The 14150-nt window shown below is 38.1% G+C and overlaps 1 protein-coding gene across 1 annotated transcript in view; it reads right to left on the bottom strand.

Annotated features, from left to right (window-relative positions):
* The window catches only part of LOC140227602 (uncharacterized), a 206198-nt gene that overhangs the window by 190961 nt on the left and 1087 nt on the right, over window positions 1-14150 (bottom strand). The gene's annotated exons all lie outside the window — the stretch shown is intronic.

Genomic DNA, 14150 nt, shown 5'->3' with positions numbered 1-14150 from the left:
CATATACCCTGGATCTGTTCAGAGTCAAAAGCCTGCTCTCCGCAGACAAAAGCAGAGAGTTGGGGGGGGGGGAGGGGGTGAGAGAAAATGAGCTCTTGCAGACTGGAAAGAGCCCACTTGTAAATGCATTTGAAGAGGGTTTCTATCTGGTAATCTATTGTGCGTGTGAAACCAAACTTGTATCACAATTCTCCCAAACACCTTCCTAGCATTGGCAAATCATGGTCCCCATGTCTCCTCCAAGTCGTGATCTGCTTGATTTTGGGTTTGCATCAGATATATGATAAGCCTGGAGAGTGTGAATCCCGAAGCAGGGTCGAGGTGGTGGGACTTGGATTGACCTTGTATCTCATTTCGTGTGATGCACTCTTCCATGTAAGAGTTGCATGTTTGATTGACAAGTCATTGGCACATATTCAAAGAAATAGATTTAGTCCATGGACTAAAATAAGCATAAAATAGGCATACCCTCTATACGCGAGTATCAACGCGCAGTTATTATTGGATGTCTGTTGGCCTATGCAATCTGTCACATGTTTACGCAGAAGAAATTTACATAAACCATGGACTCGTGAACACAGTTCAACGGGTTTATGACACTGATGTTGCATGAAATGTCATTCTCAGAACGCTACCTAATCAGTATAAAAAGGAGACTCATTCCCAATGTGAACACACCCCGACTCTGAATATGCTTTGCAATACATGTACAGAAATATCATCACAAGTGTGAAATCCTTCATCTTCAGTTGTTGGATTTCACTTTTCATCTTATCTTGACAGATAGGAGACATTATATCTCCTTGACAGATTTTGCTCTAGAGCCAAGCCATCCCTGACCCACCGACAATCCCCAGGCAAGCAACTGATCGGATATTGGTTGGTTTTTCATGGAAATTTTTGTCAAACAACAAGAATTTCTTGGAATGACAAATTTTGATCTGTATACTACATGTACATGTATCTCTTACTGATACAAGTCTTTAGCTTCACTCCTGAGTTTTGTCAGGCATCTGGTAGTCTGTTACAGTTGAACATGGTAGTTTGATGTCTGGCTATTTGGTTTATGGCCTTCGTATAAAAGCTTGTGCTGAGTTTTGGCACATTCAGTCTGAATTCCACACAATCAGGCTAACTTTCTTCAAATTGATTTACAATGCATATTCCATCTTGAGAAATGGAAGAGTGGCAACCTGAGTACTAAATCTGCTATATATGAATAATGTAGGGAAACTTTGTTTAGTCTGTGACAAACAAGATAATAACTGTGACCACTGCTGAGGAGAGTGGGGGTCCTTGGAGTTGGGTGGGGATTTAAAGGGAAAATCCCATCTCAATATCACACTGCTTTGTATAAAGTAAAACAGAAAGGTTAGAGATTTGGGAAATAAGTTGGATAGATATAAAAAAGAAAAACAGGTGGGTTCTATGTAAACTAAACATGGTATCAGGATCCGGGGATGGAATTTTCCCTTGAACTAGCTTTCCAAAATGGTGTGTTCTACAATTACCAAAAATTCATATCATGTGGTCTGTGACCATTTTTCATTCAGGAATACATTTCAACAATTGACATCATATGCTTGCGTGAGTTAAACATTATGTTTCTCTCGCTTTAACATGCCTTACATTCAATATCAGCATGTCACAGTTCTATATTCATGTTTGTGTGTTTCTCTTCTGCATTGCAACTTAAATGTATTTTGTTTTGAGAAATATGAGAGATAATAAACTCAAACTGAAACTGAATTGAAAACGTTCAAATTGCACAAAATTCCTTTTTCTCAACGACACTAAAGCATTCCTCTTTTGATGCTTGCACCAAAGATTGGAATCAATTTGTAAACAATCAAGTTGCCATATGAAGTGTCTGGTGTGAATTATTTCTTTTCACCCTGCCTGGTACGACATGAAAAAGAAAAAAAAGAAGAGAAAATCTGCCCACAGCTTGAAATTGTTGGCCATTAGGCCCTGCACCTTTCTTCTATAAATCTGTTGTTCTACCGCAACCTTTAACTCTCCATCTTATTAGCAGACTTATTCACCCGCTGCTTGTCGGCTTTCATTGCACACCTCATTTCATGAAACCTCCGCCCAGCGAGGGGCCTGCTTCGTTTCATTCCGCACCCAGTGTGAGGCACGATTGCTGTTTTCTTCACGAACATGTTTTGTTTTTTGTCCATCAGACCTGGTTGGTTGAATATTTTTGCATGGCCACGAGTACAGGTGTAATTTACAGGTGTAGTATGGCAATCATCATCTGGCAAAGATCAAAAATCTTTGGCCCATAGAACACAGACTGTTGATATCTTCTTTCACAATAATACAATTTCCCATCATTGTGTTCATACAGGGTTAGTCATTAGTTCTGTCCAATATCAATCAATAGGTGTACGAATTTAATAGTTTTGCATGTTTTCATTGTAATTGCAATAAAAATCATGTGCAAATTAAATGAGGTGATGATGTACACATGTAAATGCCTCACAACTCTCCAATTGATTCGCGCACAAAGGAACAAAAAAAAATAATGTTCAGAATTCATAGTTTGGGTCATTTATTTAGCAACATCAAACCTCTCCATATAGAAACATCAAATTGCTTACTTCTTACAATTCTAAATATATTTTCAATCTTCATTTTTCTCCAAAGAAAACATTTTGCAGTTCTAACTGTTTATAACTGTTCAGAACTGTATGTGATAAGAGTGATAATATGTTTTTGTATGTCCTGTCTCATATTTGAGACAAATGAAAATGGGTGAATTTCTATAAATTCAACAACTTCGTCACACACAGCTGCTAATTTGTCTTGCTCTCTAAATCATAACAGTTCATAACCACTTTGTGCATCTGTTTTTTAAATCAAATTTTTGCTTTAAATCCACTTCTCTAAGTATTCTGTTTCCATACAAACAACACAATATGAGGATGGACCTTCCCTTTAACCACGTGCGAAAGTGTTTTCAAAGTCCTGTAGAATCACAAAATACATTTTGCTTGCAAAAACATTTTGCTTGCAAAATCTGGGACATGCAGTCATGAATACCATCATTAAATCATGTTTGAATATAAAATGTCAGCAATCTCAAACCATTTTGACTTAAGTACTCACTCATAAAACCCTGATGTACACATCATCTGAAATCTACGCATAATAAGCCTTAGATTCTGCTTTGATAAGAGCTGTCAATCTTTCGGTTCAGCTTCACCAGCTATAGTGAAATTCACATCACAGCAGTAATTAGAGAATTAGTTTCAATTACCTACTATACTGCCCTCACTGTTGTAAGGCAACTTTAGGAGAACAAAAGCATTCCGATCCCCACATTTGCACGCAATTCATTTATAGGTCATTATCTAGTCATAGCACTATTCAACAAGAGTTTAAAACAACTGCACACTACATGTATAAGAAAACTATGTCTATCATGTGGGATCATGTGACCCTTGAAGAAAAAAAATATATTCTACTTAGTATCTTTCACAGAATTCTCAGTATACATGAGTCTTGCCTTGTTAGGAGAATGTCAACTGAACTCAGGATTTCATCTCAGTAATGGACTTTGGACTGGGTCTCACGTACTGGGGGAGCTCATTAATCTAATTTAAATGATGTGAGTAGAAAGTATACGTGCTCAAGTCAACGCATTGAAACATTACTCTGATAAAGTGATTAGGGGTCCCTGTAGAACACGCTACATCACTTGACAATGTTTATAGCCAACCTTGATAGCATTTAATACCCTTTTTAGGATGTTTTTAAACTGAAGGAGTTACTTGATGCAGGTTTCTTTTTTTTTTTTTTTTTTGACAAGAGCACTCTCTGGTACACATGGCACTAAAATCTCATCTGCCAGACTTTCAAAAAGAAGATCCAGATTTTGTTTTAATTGTAACAGTAGTATCGTTCTCATTGAATTTGAAATAATGTGTGTGGGTTCTTTTTTTTTGGGGGGGGGGGTGGGGCGGGGGGGTCGCGATTCCTGATCACAGACTAAATTTCTAAATTTGTACAATGAGAACAGAAATAACATGTTTGTTTTGGGTTTGTTTGTTTTTTAAGATTTTAGTCGTGATTCAAATTGCACAAACTTGTGTAATTTTTTTTGCGAAAAGATATCAAGTTGTGGAGTGAGAATAGTGACCACAAAAAACAAAACAAAACAAAAAAACCAAAATTTTATATCCCATAATGCACCATGCGTAACATTCCTTGCTATATTTTTACTACGCTGTGGCACACCATGGTATATTGAATTGGTCTTGAGACACAGACTAGTAAGTATGCTATTCATATCATGTGCAATTCAGCTCTTCGCAAATAATTGTGACCCAAAAAGTTTACAATTTTTTTTTTTTTAACAGTGAGAACGCTGAAGAAAAGAGATGCAACATGATCACAACCCAAATTTCACAATTTTTGTAGTGAGAACAGCACTAGTGAGCACAGTTTGCATCTGGGAAGCATGCTACTCTTGCAATTTTGATCACTAAACTTGTTTTGCTTTGTTTTTTAGTAACTCAAAAGAAATAAATGTGGAAGGAATGAGGAATCCAACTTAATCCTTTGGGCAAATGACCGCGAATCTAAAAGGAACAAGATTCAGGCAAAGTGTGATCTGCAGCTCACTATCAAAGGAACCACGTTTCTTATTCATAAATGAATGATATTATATCATATACATACATACCACAATTTCTTCTTCAACAGATGCATGTAAATTAATCCATTTTGCTAATTCTAATACAATGCACTTTCAAGGGCTGTTGCATAAGGCCACTAGAAAAACTTTGCAGGACATCATTTTCACATAATTTGGATCATAAGTATTCAAACAAAAAAACCTTTAAACTCTCATCTAGTTGAATAAGTCAAGTAAAAGATATAGACTAAAATGACAAAGATGTAAAGAAAGGGAACTGCCGGTCGTGCCAAGCCACTTCAGTGACACACTCTTTAACCTATAGCAGACTAATAAATCACATTTTGTCAACACGGGGCTCAGACTACGTAAATTAATCATTCTTACTTATACAGCCATGCATTGTAAGAGTACAATCGAGACATGTGTCCCAATGACCTACTTCTGTGGGTAAAATAAAGATGTATGCTCTCTTCTTCATCAAACAGTGAATACAGGGAAATGGGCAGATAGGAATGAATGAAAGAGGGGAGGGGGGGGGGGGGTAGGGGAGGGAGACAGATCGTAATCCAGCTAGCTATTTGTAATCTCAAGTCTCTTGCTTTGATTTCTCACTTGATGAGGGGTAAGAAATTGTCACAGATGTGCCATCTATCTACCAAAAGATATTTGGGCAATAACTACAAGGTTTGGCCATGTAATGGCCAGGCTTACTCATGAGAACTTGCATACATAATGATGCAAAATGCCACATTACAAATCTGTGTGGAATTTACCAAAGAACAGAGAAGGTCTACAGTTTGATGACTTGTAATGCCATTGCCAAGGAATCTTTCAAGAGTGTACAATACCGGATATGAGTTGGCACATACAGTAGAGTACTTTCTAACCACTTTACTTCCCTAAATCTGAAAATCAAAGCTCTTCTTTACTTGAAGCATGTCAAATACTCTTGAGTTTAAAGGAAAGGTATACAAATTGTAGTTTTGTTGACATGGAGGATTCAGATTTAACTCTTTGCGAGATAATGAGAAACCACTTATGAAATATCAAGAGTGCACAATCCAATGAGGAATTCGAAGTACATATGTATATTTGATGAAAATATGTTTTGAAGTGGCAGAGATATAAAAAAAAAGTAAAAAGTGGTCCTAATAAAAGGTCAATCTCACTTTTTATTCTGACCTCTTTATTTACGGATATCTCAGCCATTTCAAAGCCAATTTTCATTAAATAAACTATGAATTCCTCTTAGAATTGTATGTTCTTTAATACTAATTCATTAGTGGTTTTCTATTATCTTGCAAAAAGTTAAAATCTGAATCCCTCATCTCAACCAAACCTATACCATCCCTTTAAAGCACCTCGAAAGCAGGAAGTTTTTAACTATGCCAGTTGTTGGCAACAAACACTGTGCACTCACACACACTTACCACAGTAACATCAGGGTGAAAACAAAAAATAAAAAAACAGAAGTCCTGCAAAAGGGGAATATCAATTACTGCTAAACATATGTTTAAACAAACGTTAGATCTGTCAAAGTTAGATCTTCTCTGTTTGAATCAGTGTTACACTGAATTCAGTTTGGTTCATCTTGTTCAGTGTCTCTCTCCCATTGCTGTCATCTTTGGCATTGTTACCATGGAGACCTCAGAGATCAGCCTTACAAACTAATAATGGGAAGATGCTCTCTCCTAGCTGAAGTTAATATGTCCGATCTCCTCCAACAGATGTGATGCCATGCTGGTACGAGACTTTCTTCCTGACCCACCGCGCTCTAAGACAGCACTGGTGCGCAAATATGCACTCCTTTCACCGGACATGAACCTGACCACCAGCAAATCTCCAATATCATCAACTCTCTGGCCTTTTTGCTACGACTAACAAGATGGCAACTTAGTAAATTGGGTGATAATGGAGCAACTGAATTGTTGGGGGTCTGTTCATGCAAGACTAACCTCACTCCTGTTCCCAACACCTGACAGTGGTTTCTGCCAAAAGGTGATCCACTGAACTTTCCATTGCTGTCTGACAGAATCACAAGGCGACTGATCTTAACACAATCATAATGAAGTCTGTAAACATTGATACACTGTATATATGCCTATATGGGGGAAAGTGAAAACTTAAAGTGTGGTTCTCACTCTCCCTCTCTCTCTCTCTCTCTCTCTCTCTCTCTCTGCAGCAGAAAAAAAGCTCACTAACAAAAGGAAATAATATGTTCCAAAAATCCTACACATAATCTTTCAAAATGTAAAGCAGAAGAATTAATAAAGACATCATCATAGCATATTACTGACAATCCTTCAAAGTAGGATTCTTCCGTTGAATTACTATAAAACACACAAAAAAAAACACCATTTTACAAGATAAGTGCAGCCTGCAAGTTATAAATGAACTGTCAAGCAACACATAAAATCAGTTGAAACGTAGACTGCCACATATGGTACGCAATAATAAAGGAGTTCACACACTTTTGCTTTTCAAAAAGGAAATTGGAAGATTCTGTCTGACTCTCCTGCCTGTATAGCAACCATCTGCACTTTATGTAGCCGAGCCTCAAGGGTTGGCACAGAAAAAAAAATTTTTCTTCTTTTCATCAATTCTTTTCATCAACTGTTCTGTTTTTCCACGCCACACATATGCAGAAATCAATTTCAGCAGCTCCTCAACAATGGGGCACCGAAATTTGTGACGGATCGCATTTTTCTCCGCCATGGATTCTCTTGTCTTTTATTTGCTCGCCATGTGTGGAGGAAAGTTGACTTGAACTTGAATGAACTGCTTTGGGCGACAGTGACACAATGGGCTCCATTGTGTTGTCTTTTCTGTTCACGCACAGCGCACTGTCCCTAGATGAATTACTGGTGGAGTTCCACTTTACAAGGAGATAATTTGTGATATCTTGTTGGAGGCCAAAACTCACTGTGAAAAATAAGCCATCTGTTATCTTTTCGACATCAAATCCAAAATACATGTTTAAATGGCAAACTACACATACAATGGCAGAAAATGACTGATTTGAATGTAACATAAGTTACGTTCAGACGGGAGCCCTTAACCTCGAAGTTAGGAAACTTCGAGGTTAGAGCTTGTAGTTAGGGACCGTGAAGACGCACTCGTAGTTAGCAAACCTCGAGGTTTGCTCGATGTTTCGAGCCACGAGAAATCTTATGGTTAGCGCTCTAACCACGAGCCGCAGGGGGTCTCCACTCGTAGTTAAGCACGGTGTGGACACAAAAAACAACGAACTCGAAGTTAAGAGTGACCTCGCCGTAAACTCCAGCCCCCACAATTTCCCTCTGCTTCCGGGTCAACCTCCCAAACGTACACCACAAATACACTACACGTGAAAAACCTATGACGCACGACACAACATCATCTTTTCTTCCCATGCGCTTGATCTCTGAAACTGAACACGTCGAACTCACTACTGTATTCTATATTCTTCTCCGACGCTTAAAAAAAAAATGTTTCCGACGAATATCTTCATAAAGGCATAAAGTCATCAGTGCAGTGCTATCTCTGCATACCATGACAGAGAACAAGAGTACCTGTAAGCGAGTCCGACAGGGTTGGACTAAAGAATAAATAGACGTCTTGTTAGCAGTGTGGGCTGAAACTTCCGGTTTTGTGGTTTTAACATCGAGTGGGACCCACTCGTAGTTACGGGGGGGGGGGGGGGGGGGGGGGGGGCAGAAGCTTTACCTCGAGGTTTCGTAACCTCGAGGTTAAGATTCGTCGTGTGGACACACGTCGTAGTTAGGGGGCAAGAGCTAAACCTCGAGGTTAGGGCCTGCCGTCTGAACGTAACTAAATGAGAAAAAAGTCACAAGGGGCAAATGAACTACCAACAAAAGTAATGATTTATGGACAGCACACACTTTACGGTTGGGCTTTCATTGATACTGCCATATGATATTTGCTATGATTATAGAGAAAGTAAGCTTTTGTAATTTTATCTTTTGAATCTTTTCAAGAGAAGGATCCATTTAAAGGTTCTTATTTTCATCAGCTAATAATACGTGATATTTCAAAAAGACAGCTTCCCATGGCCTTCACACTTCTTGCACATTTTTTTGTTTTTTCATTCAGTTACATTAGAATTTGATGCAAAGAAAAGGCCCTCCTATATGATATATATGCCTTACCTGGCAGAATAATTTCCGGTTCTTGTAATGAAATGAAAAAAGGAACAAAGAGTGGCTGATCACCAGACACAAAGTCTAGAAACATAGAACTTCACAGATAATGCTCTGGGTTGGTTCTCTTCCCCCTTCGACTGTCAATTCCCCCCCCCCCCCCATCCCAAGAAAGCATTTAAAGCAATGCCAATTTCAGCTTTAGTGACTTTCTTTGTGTCCATGAGATTTTCTTTCACAAGAAATAATTTCCTGGTGATTTCACTCAATCAAAGTCATCATAATACAATTATGATAATAATCACAAGATTCATTAATCTAGGATCTCTCATACCCCCCTGAAAAAAAAAAGTAAAAGTGAACAAAAAGTGCAAGTTTACTTTGAGTGTGGGAAGTGTGAGAATGCAACTTTAGTTACATTCAATGCTAACTTTTTTTTCCTTTGATCCTAAAACCACCACAGAACTTTAATCACTGAAAGTGCAGATAATTTTTGTTATCATGAAGAGTTATAAAAACAAAGGAAGCATCCACCTACCACCTACTGCACACCTTCCTCTTTCCTCAGGACATAAACAATGCATAGGCAACTGAAATGTATCGTGGATCAAAGTCTGTATGGATTGATTTGAGCATTGAACACCTGCACAGAGAGAGATCCACATGACATTATTGGACATGGTCAATTATCATTTTTTTTAAAAATAAACATTTTACAGAGTGTGTTTATCATCTATATTCAGCTGGAATCGGTCATTTCCTTTGTCAAGACCCCAAAGGTATTTGCAAAGAGGAGGCATTTTCAAAATACAACATCTCATAGTGTTCAGTGAACAAAATCATCGAACTTGAATATGTGACACAAATTAATTAAGGACAATTTGTAACTTACAATGGGGGGGGGGGGGGAATGATATTACCATGTCATTCAGTTATCAGAATAATGGTCTCTCAGTAACTTCCATTAAATTATTTTCTTCAAATTTTGTTGTAATAGATGCATGTTTCTGTCAAATTCAGGAACATTTTCTGCAAAGTCTCCCTACAACTTGCAATTTGTTGTTTGACTGGTCAACAATGCAAAACTCTAAATCCCCTCACCTACCCCACCCCATTCTTTCTCTCTCTCTTAATCTCTTTCATATCTTCCTGTTGTCATTGTATGACAAATGATAGTAGGAGAGTAGTTTTCAGAGAAAAATAAACATTATGCTTCCATTTCTTCTCAATGACTGGAGACTGTTTATCCAATTTCTTCACAGGGTTGTACACACATTTGCCTACTTCAATCTTTATTCAGAATATTTCATACTGTAAAACGAGGAATGTTCATGAGCATTTTAATTTCGCGAATTTCACAAGTGCCAAGATTCGCGAAATTAAAATGCACGCGAAATTTCTTGTCGACACTATATGCATTGATCGCCAGTGACAATTCGCGAAAATTTTGTGCCGGGAATATATCATGTTTTACAGTACGCATCAAAATGATATTGCATCATCCCCATTTCTGGTCTGTCTACTCTGATACCCCTCCATTTGTCCTTGAAATGAAGTCATGCACTTTGTCACAGAAGTGTTTCATGGTCATGAACTTTCTGTTGAGGGTCTGCTTGCTGTTTGAGGCAGATCAAATTTTCTGTAGGGTTCCTTTGACATGTGGTAAAGGGGGCAATACCATCCATTTTAGTGAAGTTTTTTGAGTGAAATCTATTTGACAGTTTCTCCAGGGGTTAACATTATGAACAAAAACAGGAAGCTGTCCTTACACTATCTTTTCTTATCTCTCCTTCTCTTTCCCTCAATCTCTCACAGTCCGGTAAAATCATTCTAAGTATATCGCAGATATCTTCTCTTTCTAGTACTAGGAGGACACATTAGGACTTTGCTATCAGTTTAGCTGATAATCATGAGCAGGCCTTGAATGCTATACCTACAGTTAAACAGACAATCTATACACACAATTTTCCAGCAGTCTGCACTTCAGGACCAAGTTATATACATATCTAACACACATGATAGACTTTTCTTCAAACAATTAACTTTATGCCCTATTACAGGGTGGTTCAATAATTCAAATAAATTCAGAATATTATTTAAAGCTGACTGTGATTTCTTACGTATAAAAGAGTTCAGTCTGTATGTTAGGAAGTTTTTTTCTAATCATTGGGACCTCTTTTAGGAGACCAATCTACCTGTGTACCACTGAGCTGAGGACATGAAACAATTGCAGTCAGCACACAAAGAGCTGGTACAGTGCAATGCACTGCTGATCAGTAGGATACAATCTCTGTTTGACCATGGTGTTTCTTGGCATCACAACAACTGACGAGTGGGGGGGGGGGGGGGGATAAACAAAAATATGACCGCAAGTCCTGTCAACCTGTCACTTTCACCAGAGGAGATGCATCACAAACCACAGATGCAGCTGATGGATGACTGACTGTGTCGTATGCTTCATTTATACCGGACATCAGGAAGAAGCTGAGAATATTAACGCAGGAGTTGACTTCCCTTCAATTCTCTACAAAATGTACTTCCTGTTCATATCTTTCCCAAGTTTTGTAAGAAAAAAATATATGCATAACTATGTACTGATTTCAAATCTACTTGAGCACCTGGACATTGCATTAAAGGGAAATTTAATGTCACCTTCCACACTAAACTATTGTGACAGAATTTGTGAAGAAATTGGACATGGACATGAGGGGGAGGGGCTGTTCAGAGGTGGGACAGATGCCTTGTTTTCTTTCTGAGCATATAACAACACTCCATACAGTAGTTCAGAAACATTGTACCCTTCCAATGGATGATGGTAATGTTCAGCACGGCTACTTAGATTGCAAAGTTACCAAAATAAAATGCTACTCTCATATTGTCATTCAAAAATTGATACTTCCTGAAAATTGTTTAGAGCCTGGTAAATAAAAAAGAGGGGTGTACACCTCACTCTTCTAGGTAGGGGTAAAGGGGAGGGGGGAGGGAAAGGGGGAGGAGGGGAGGGGTGGGAAGAGGGGAGGGGTGTTCTTTTGTTATGACACTGTTGTGGAAAACCACTTTGAATGAGCCAACCCACAACAGCAATGACTTCCATACTCTGACACATATTGGAGAGCTGCCTATTATTATCCCCTCGTCTCTTATACAGTGAAAGGATCTCTCCTCCATTTCTCTCTCTCCCTCTCTCTCTCTCTCTCTCTTCCTTACATACCAGTCTTATTCCCACTGCCACTTTTGATCTGCTGGAATCTAATCTAGAACCAGTCTTGCCGCCTTGCTGTAATATGCCATCATCATCATTCACAATGGCTGTATAAACATGAGCAAAGTAAAACAAAACAAAACAAAATAAAATGCCCATCCTTCCATAATACAGGCCTAATGCAGTTTAGGAATGTGTAGTAAAGCTGTTTTTACCCGTTGAAGATGAGTCCCGAGAATACTCAGGCAGCTGTCTATGCGAAATGCGTGTTTAATAACAAAATCAGTCCATTCTCAATGGGTTAAAAATGATTCAAGCATTGGGGGGGGGGGGGGGCAAATAGTCACAGGCATCTTGTGACGAGACTACTTTATAGTCACATGTATTGTGATTTACATAATGAATATGAGTCTGCTGATAGCATTAATGGGGTTTTAGTTTCAGATGATGGACCTTGAACACATTGCCTGTTGCATCTCAAGCAGCTTAATCCATCTTCTGAATGCTATTAATAGTAAAATGAAATATTCCAGCATATCAGGATGCACTGAACCATACAAACAACAACATGTTCTGTTCTTTATTTTTTTTTTTATAACCTCAGACAGAAATAATTCACAGAATACACAAAGATACAGAATCCAGGGCCCCTAGTAGTAAGTCTTTAGGCCCTACTTCTTTCTTTTCATTGAAATATTTCAGCGAGCATGACATCAGTTAGTCTTCTTATTGTGCTTTGTTTGTTTGTTGTTGTTTTTTCAAACACAAAGTGTGAAATATTAGGTTGATCCAGTGTTACAAAGCATACAAATTACACAAATAAATCAATACAGAGATCTCATATCAAATGATACAACAGCCATCACGTCCACAGATTGCTTAACATTAAATTTGTCATCTTTGAATAAAAATAACACGGTACTGATAATGACAGGAAACGCTAAGCTTTCACTAGAATCAAACTATTTTCCTCTCGTAGCAATATATTCATCTTTTGCCTTATATGGGCAGAGAACATCTACATGTATGTTGCTTTACAATGCAAGTTATTTTTGTTCTTTTATGTTTGTGTTTTATGTTTTATGTTTACATGAATTCATACAATTCTTTTTGTAGCCTTTTCAGAAAATATATACTGGTTTGATTAGTCTGTATGATTACAGACCTCATAGTGAGTTCATTGTATTACAAGTGACTTGAATAACCAGCATATTCAATGTGTACACAGGATGGAAAAAAAAAAATCAGCATTGAGATATCACTGCATGGGTATTTAAAAACAATCTCTGTCCATTCTATGAGGTTTACATTGGTCAATAATGAGATGAATGCATGTTGCCAGTGTGGGTATCTTTTTTGTAGACTAACTAGTACGGTGGGGTGGTTGCTGCGCTATTTTGAGTTGTCTGCCCCCCTTGTGAACTCCTAACGCTGCTCCTAACATCAGCCAAGGGACCTGTCATGGGGACTCCGGAGCCGGAGCCATTTATGAGCTCACCACCTCGGAGGAGATTCATAGAGCATGGGATTATTTATAGTGTCACTTCTTTTTCACTGGTTCTGTGCCTACATGAAAGAGACTTGACATGTTCTGTCTTACACCAAAGTAGCACGCACATCATAGATCTGCATATGTTGTAGCTTTCGGAAGTTCACATGGTATTAAGCAGCAATATCATTAACACATGCCGATGGGTCTTCATGGCATAGCCTATCAGCACAAAATTGTGCTACAATTTGAACACAGCCTGGTATTTCAACAAAATAATGGCACTGCAAAATTGTTCTGGGTTACATTTATAAATAATGATCAATGATAATGATGATGATGATGATAATGATGATGATGATGATGATGATAATGATGATGATGATGATGATGATAATGATGATGATGATGACACTTGTACAGCTGGTGGTATCCCTTGGGGTGTTTGTAGCATATTGTGGTAGTCTGCAAATTGTGTTGAATTGGTGATGGTTGAGGGAAAGATGTAATGAGCTTGTATCTATGGCAACAGTGATAGTTCAAAAAACATTGATCTTGAGAAATGGAAGTGATGTTCATGGTGTATACGACTTTTTCTTATTTTATGAATTCCTACCAGAGGTCACTCCTAGATTCTTGTGTTGGCCATGAATGATGTTAAAGCTGGTGATG

This window comes from Diadema setosum, chromosome 4, assembly GCF_964275005.1.
Source record: "Diadema setosum chromosome 4, eeDiaSeto1, whole genome shotgun sequence".
NCBI lineage: Eukaryota > Metazoa > Echinodermata > Echinoidea > Diadematoida > Diadematidae > Diadema > Diadema setosum.
Note: the sequence above shows the minus strand (reverse complement) of the source record. Positions and strands in the feature narration are given on the sequence as shown.